Here is a 7,783-nt window from a genome sequence, read left to right as displayed (position 1 = left end):
ATAATGCTCTGGTGCTAGAGGACACCAGGTGATGAAGCTTTACTTCCCACACACAACAGTTCCTTATATATTTAGAAATCATGTCCAGGGAATCAGAAGACAATGTAGTAGTGTCCCAGTAAGTACTGAAAAAGACAGTGGGAGAAGTACAGCCATAACAGTTAGGTGAAAGAATTTTATCTGCCTACAAAGTTTTTACCAGCCCTATAGGGCATCTGTAGTCAAGAAGACTCAACTTCATGATTTCAAATCCAGCCTCTGACATTTACTTGCTGTGTGACCCTGAGCAAGTCACTTAATCCCATTTACCTCAGGTTCCTCATTTGAAAAGTGAGGTGGAGAAGGAAATAGGAAACTACTCCAGTATCTTTGTCAAGAAAACCCCAAATGGGGTCATGAAGGATTGGACATTTTGAAAAATGACTTAACAACAGCAACAACAAATTATACTACTCAAATTAATTTTTTTAATGAACAAACATTTTAGTAATAATTTCAAGTTTACTTTAAAGTCAAATTCAATTTCTGGTAAGAGTGGATTTCTTTCAGGCCTAAGGACCCATAAGATTTTTTTAGTTATACTAGTAGAAGACTGAGAGCAAAACAAATTTCCTCATCGGCCTTGTCCAAAAGAATACGTCTCATTTGTCATCCTGAGTCCTCCATGTGAGGAAAATGTGGGTGTTTGGGTCCCACAATAATGTGAAAGGAGGATTGGAGGTTTACATTATAAAGAATGGGTTCTGCTATTGTTGCAGGTGGCCTCAAATCTGATCAAAAACTGAGATTTCCTCACTTGCTTTTAACTTAACCTAGAGTTTTGACCTTCTCCTTTGAGCATGCTCAAGGAGATCTAGCTGTTCTTGCTCATTACTATATGAGCAGGGTGGGGAAATGTATAGGAACCAATGTCTCAATGTGACCCTAGCCTGTGGTTGGCATGAAGGGGCAGAAACAAAGCTTTTCAAATTGCATATAAGAGTTTGTGTTTTGGGATTTCCCTTGCCCCTCTCTCCCACCATGAGAAAGGTGTGCCATTTTGTTAAGATATCTTAAGAAAAACCATTTTAATCACTCTGGACTAAATATTCTCAAGCCATTTTTAACACTTCACCTCTCTCGAAAAGTGGATTACTTGTTTTATCATGAGTCCTCTGGAATTTTAGTTGATCATTATGCTGCTCAGAGTTCCCAATTCCTTTAAAGTTGTATTGACTTTACCATATTTTTGCCATTATATAAATTATTCTGTTCATTTCTGGTTGTGTTCATTTCACTTTGTATTAGTTCATACAAGTCTTCATAGGTTTTCTCTGAAACCATCTCCTGTTTAAGTCTAACAGTAAAACATTTATATACATAACTTATTCAGCTATTCCTCAATTTATAAGCACTCTATATGTTTCCTTTCTTTGCCACCTTAAAAAGAGCTACAAATATTTTTAATATCCCAAGCTAGTTTGTTTTGCTCAAAACTAATGTCATCCTTAATTTCCCTTCCTTCTCTTTTCCCCTTCTCCCTCTCTTCTTTACTTCTCATTTTCCTGTTGTATGAAATACATTTCTATACCAAACTTTCTTTATTCTTCCCTTCTTTGACTACTAGATGAGAATAAGATTCAGATTTCAGTCACTCTCTCCCCTAAGCCCATCCTTTCCTCTGCATCACTTGTTTATATAGGCATATACTTTCTTACCATGATTATATGAGATTGATGCAGAGAAACCTAGGCATGGGAATGATGAGGTCAGTTGAGACAAACTTTGTAAATCTTTTGTTTGCATTGTAAAGGGAATCTTCCTTGTCCTTCCACACCTGAGGGCCTGACCTTCAACCAGATTTGGATTGCATTGTTTTTCCTGGTAGGGAAGCCAGGGAGCACAGGCCCTGGAAGACCACCCAAAAGAGACCCCTCCCTAAAAAAGGCAAAATCTCCAACAAGAGACTTGGGTCATTCCCAGGTCACCACCCCCTCCCATGGACTCTGGGAAAGAATTTAAGTAGATCCAAGGGAGGGCCTCTGCCCTTGTTTACCTTCCAGCCTCCTGCTCAACCCTAGCCAGCTGGCCTGGCCAATTCAATCAGCAATCCTCTCTTTAAACTCTTTTTAACTTTTCTATTACTTTCTTAATATGCTGTAACTTCCTTTAATAAATCTCTATTTTTGTTCCAAAACCTGCATTCCTGAGTCTGAGTCACAATTCATCACAGGGTAGAACCAAACCCAAGAAACAAATCAGCGGCAACAAAATAATGTTTCCTTCCCTGCCTAGTATATGCTTCTTCCTTATCTTTCCCATTCTTTTCTTTTTTGAATTTTTAAAAAAATTTTATTTATTTAAGGCAATGGAGTTAAGAGTGATTTGCCCAAGGTCATACAGCTAGGCAATTATTAAGTGTCTGAGACCAGATTTGAACTCAGGTCCTCCTGACTTCTGGGCCAGTGCACTATCCACTGTACCACCTAGCTGCACCCCTATCTTTCCCATTCTTAAAATCATCAAAACATAAAAGAACTTTAATTCTATCAAATTTGTCCCTATTACCTCATAATAATAGAATTCAGAGGCAATACACATATCTCTCCATATTAGAGTGTAAGTTTATCCTTGTTTATAGTCCTTTATCATTGTTGATGTTTCCCTTTTCTATGTTTCTCTTATCTCCTGTTTTTGAACTTCAAAGTTTCTCTACAATTCAGGGTTTTTTTCATCAGGAATGCTTGAAAGTAATCTATTTCATTAAAAATCCATTTTTTTCCTTGTTAAGATTGTGCTCAGTTTAGCAGTTTTGGACTATAAGCCTACATCCCTTATCTTCTACAATATTGCATACCAAGTTCTCCACTCCTTCATAGTTGTGGCAGCTAAATCCTGTGTGATTTTAAGGGTGACTCCTTGGTATTTGAATTCTTTCTTGCTGGCTGCTTGCAGTATTTTTTCTCTGACCTAAAAATTCTGATTGCTTTGTTCCTAGTCTGAGCTCTACAAATTCTTGACTTAAATGGATCCAGGCAACAACAACAAAAAAGCACTGCTGGAATCTCTGGCAGTTCACAGTCAGAACTGCAAGTTTCCTTTTGGTTTGGGATGCCTGTCTTTGTTATCCTCTTCAGGCTTCAAACTGACCTAGAAGTCAGAACTAAGACCCTTCTGGGCTCCTGAGATCTGTTTGCTTCTCAATCTGCTCCTCACTCAGTACTCCCTTGGGGCTACCACTGTTCCTTAATGTGAATGCCATCCCTGTAACCCAGAACTGGGTAGTGGGCACCAAAGCTACCAGTAAGTACCTATTGCCACCTTGGAGTCCCAGGACTTGGGACCTCCTCTTTCCTTACTCTAATACATCTCCCTTGTACTGGAGAACTCAAAGTAGCATGCTCCTGGTTAGACCCCCTCCCACTCAAAAACCCAAAGATTTTTCTATCTTCCTACGAGGACCACTAAACCATACATAGGGGCAGTAAAAGGGCACTAGAGTGCACAGAGCCCCAAGCTGGAATCAAGAAGACTCCTCTTTGAGAGTTCAAATCCAGCTTGTATATTTACCAGCTTGGTGACTGTGGGCAAGCCACATAACCCTGTTTATCTCAGTTTCCTTATCTGTAAAATGAGAAGGAAATGTGCAGTCATTCTAACACATTTGTCAAGAACACCCCAAATGGGGTCATGAGGAGTTTCAATGGAATGATGACAACAACAAAAACCATTTATAAAGATCCTTGCTGATAAACTTCCTGCCCTCAAGGAGTTTTCAATCTAGTCATACAGCAAGATAACTGTAATAGACAAGATAAAATAATAATTTTAAATTGCAATAAAGTCATGCATCAACTGACTTATCTGAAATCAGAAAGGGCATAAGAGATAAATCATAATTTTAAAAAATAGCTGGCAGCTGCAAAGTGATTTAAGATTGGTGTATATCTCATTTTATTTTTATAACATCCCTGTGGAGGAGATACACTTATTCCTAATTTTCAGATGATGAGATGGAGTTAAGTGACTTGCTCCAGTCACACCAATGCTACTTGTAAAAGGAGGATTCAAACCTGACCTTAATCAGATGTATTCAGGAACCCAGTTCCTTCCTACCAGCTGGGAGCACTTATCCCCTCTGAAGTGGAGAAGAAAAAGTTAATGATGCAGTTAAAGTCAAGCCAGTTGCCAGATCACCTTTGCTCTTAATTCAGTTGACCAGACCATAATAGAGAGAAAGATAATGTTTCAAGTACTTTCCCTGTCTTTAAAAAAAAATAATAATCATCAGAACCCTTACCCCTGTTATTACTCAATCCAATTTTTCTATGTTCTCATGTATACCACATTGTTTCACACATCATTATGTGCTCCATAAATATTTGAATGAAAACCAATTCCAGCCCATTCCCAGTGGCCCTGCGCCTGGCACAATGAACTCTGAACTTGGCTTAAGGGAGGCAGGGATTCCCAGTAAGAGGAGGTTGGGGAAAAGCCCTGAACTAAAAGAACACTAGGTGCTGACTTATTGGTTTTGGTTGGTTTATTTGCTTTTCACACCCTGAAAGCAATTTTTTAAAAAGCAGCAAAATTCCCATCTCCAACCGGAGTTTTTTGGGGAGCAGCTGCATGAAAAATGGAAGCAGGAAGATGCTGTGATCCTAGGAACACTTTTCTAGATGAGGTCTACAATATAAACAGCCAGCTCTGATCTTCCCTGGGTTATTTGGAAGCATCCTGACCTCAGAAAGCTATTGATGGTTTTGCTTCTTTTTGAATCTCCAGGATTTAATACAGTACCTGCACAAAGGGCTATTTTAATAAATGCTTACTGACTTGGTCTCTCCTGCAGCCAAAACAGACTGCCTTAAATAGATATAAGAAGGAAACTTACCTGAGTTAGGGAAGCCTCAAACAATGGATCCTTATATGCCAAACTCTAGTCTTTGCAAGTCAGTAAGATCTATTAAACAGCCTCCATGGGGCAGCTAGGTGGCACAATGGATAAAACACTGGCCCTGGAGTCAGGAGTACCTGAGTTCAAATCTAGCCTTAGACACTTGATAATAATTACCTAGCTGTGTGGCCTTGGGCAAGCCACTTAACCCCATTGCCTTGCAAAAAAAAAAAAAAAACAAAAAACAGCCTCCATGTGCCAGACAATATGATATGTGCTGGCGATACAGAGAAAGACAAAAACAGAGTCTGCCTTCAAGAAGCACTGTCTTTTGGGAGAAACAACATATAAACTAGATACTAACAAGATTATACAGGATAAATTAGAGGTGATTAAAGGGAAGGCCCTAAAATTTAGGAAGACTGGGACAGGAGTTTTGCAGAACTTTAGCTGAGGCTTGAAGAAAGCTAGGGGAGCTAAATAAAAAAAAGATGAAAAGGGAGAGAATTCCAACCTTAGGAGACAGCCAGTGATAATGCCCAGAATTGGGAGATGGAATAGCATGTGTGATGATTGTAGAGTATAATGAAAGAATTTAACTAAGGTGTAAGATATTGGAGAGGTAGGAAGGGGTTAGGTAAGGAAGGATTGGAAAAACCAAATAGAGCATTTTATTTTTTTGATTCTGGAAAGGACGAGGCACTTCTGGAGTAGGAAGGTAACATGGTGGAGGATTGACTAGGGTGGGACAAGATGAGGCAAGGAGACTGACCAACCAGCTAGTTTAATAGTCCAGATATAAGGTAACGAGGACTGGTATGGGGTTAGAAGCAGCATCAGAGGAGAGAAAGACATTGTGATGGTAGAAATAGGGACTTAGTAACAGATTGGATGAAAGGTTAAAGAAAATGAGGAGTCAAGGATGATACCTAGGTGGAGCCTGAGTGACTGGAAAGATGATGTTGCCCTTGATGACAACAGGAGACTTAGAAAGAGGGGAGGACTTGGGGTCAAAAGATAATTTGAGTTCAGTTATGAACTTGGGCTACAACCACCACCTGAACTGTCTTATTCAGGTATTTATTTAGATAAACCAAAGGATCCAAGTTGATTGACTTTCAACCTCAGTTCCTCTTGAGTAAACCTAGAAGTGGCCACATCCTATATTGAAACACTCCTGGAAGCCACATGGCTACATTGGCACATCCTGGAAAGCTAAACACAGTTGAACTCTTGAGTAATGCAGAAGTTATCAGTAGCCCCTTTGGTGTCTAGTGTCTTCCCATAACCATTTGTTTGATGTTTTCCAAATACAGCTCTCTCCCTGTAATAACTTCCACCATCTAAGATGGATGCACCATAAGCCAGAGGATTGTGCAAAAGGTCCACAGACTTGGAGAAAACCATAACCTACAAAGGCCTTACAGATTGTTTCTTCTAGCTGCCTTCTTTTGCATATAAGGAAATTCAGGATAAGAGAAGATGTCTGGCCCATTATTTCTGATTCTCTCACCTCCCAGTTATTCATTAACAACTTTCATCTCTCCTCCAATGTAAATGTGACATCCTCCCCACAGCAAATACCACCTCATTCTCTGCCATTAACCAGACAGGGCTTTCTAGATTCCAGTGGTGGCACATCAGCCAAGGACAGTAGCAGAACAGAAGCCACTTAATCATAAAAGACCGATTTCTGTGCCAAAAAATCTGCAGGGAACTCAAAAAGGAAGTTCACCAAGATGATCAGGCTGGATCCTTTTCCCTTGGATCCCACCAGGTAGAAAATCCTTCTGGTGCAATTCTTTCTAACCTACATTTTTATGGGAAACCACCTAGTGAGCCTATATCCAGAAGAAATCATAAAAAATGGGAAAAGTCCCACATTCCAAAATATTTGTAGCTCTTTTTGTAGGTGTCAGCAGGGTTAGGATGATCTTGGCTCTTTACTTTTTTCCATGTAATCAGAAGTCTTCTCTTTATACTCATGAAAATATTCACCCCTTGGAAACCAAAGCCTGAAAGACAGACTCCACTAATTATATATACACTTAGAGGCAACAGTGAAGAGAAGTGGGCCTAGAGTAAGAAGATCCAAGTTCTAATCTGATTTTAGACTTCCAGGCAGTTTCTTGGCAAGTCACTTAACCTCTACCTCAGTTCCCTCAATAGTAAAAAGGGGTTAAGAAAAGCTCATGGTTTTGAGAATCAAATGATTTAATATTTGTAAAGAATTTAGCATAGAACTTAGTTGTTTTCTTCCTTCCTGTCTACAACCCCCACTTCAGCCTGTTGAAACTTCTTTTCCTTTTCCAGATACCACCAATGCCCAACCAACTGAATTCAACCTTTTTGTCTCACTGAAGAATTCTGATTCAGAGTCTGCTTGTTAATGCTGTAGGATAAGGAATTGAAGTCAACCTTAGGTATCCCTCATTTTACGAAGAAGGAAACTGAGACCCACTAGAGAGAATTTGAAAGACCAGGTAGGTATAAGATTCTGTGAAAGCTTTGCAAAGCTTGGAAGTCTATGGACCCTAATAAAAAAATGGTGCAGCACAGAAAATTGTTTATTTTGTCTCTCCTACTGGATGTAAACAGCCCACAGCCCACTCTGCAGCTTTTTGCGGGGAGTAAGAAAGAGCAGGAAGAGTATCTTTTAAATAGCTTTTAAAAAGAAACAAAACTGGCTTTTGGTTTCGAGGGCAGTGAGGGCCCAGTGGAGGTGGGGAAGAGGGTGTGGTGTCATGATTGGTAAGCATGGATGTGGCAACACCTTCCACACCCCATCATCCATATTTCAAGATGTGCTTCATCACACTGGGAAACATTTTCCCTTCCAAGTAAAAAATTATAATCAGATTACAGGGAAGATGTTTCAAGACATTCAAATCAACTCAAAGAATATTT

Source organism: Macrotis lagotis, chromosome 1, assembly GCF_037893015.1.
Source record: "Macrotis lagotis isolate mMagLag1 chromosome 1, bilby.v1.9.chrom.fasta, whole genome shotgun sequence".
NCBI classification, from domain to species: domain Eukaryota; kingdom Metazoa; phylum Chordata; class Mammalia; order Peramelemorphia; family Peramelidae; genus Macrotis; species Macrotis lagotis.
Note: the sequence above shows the minus strand (reverse complement) of the source record.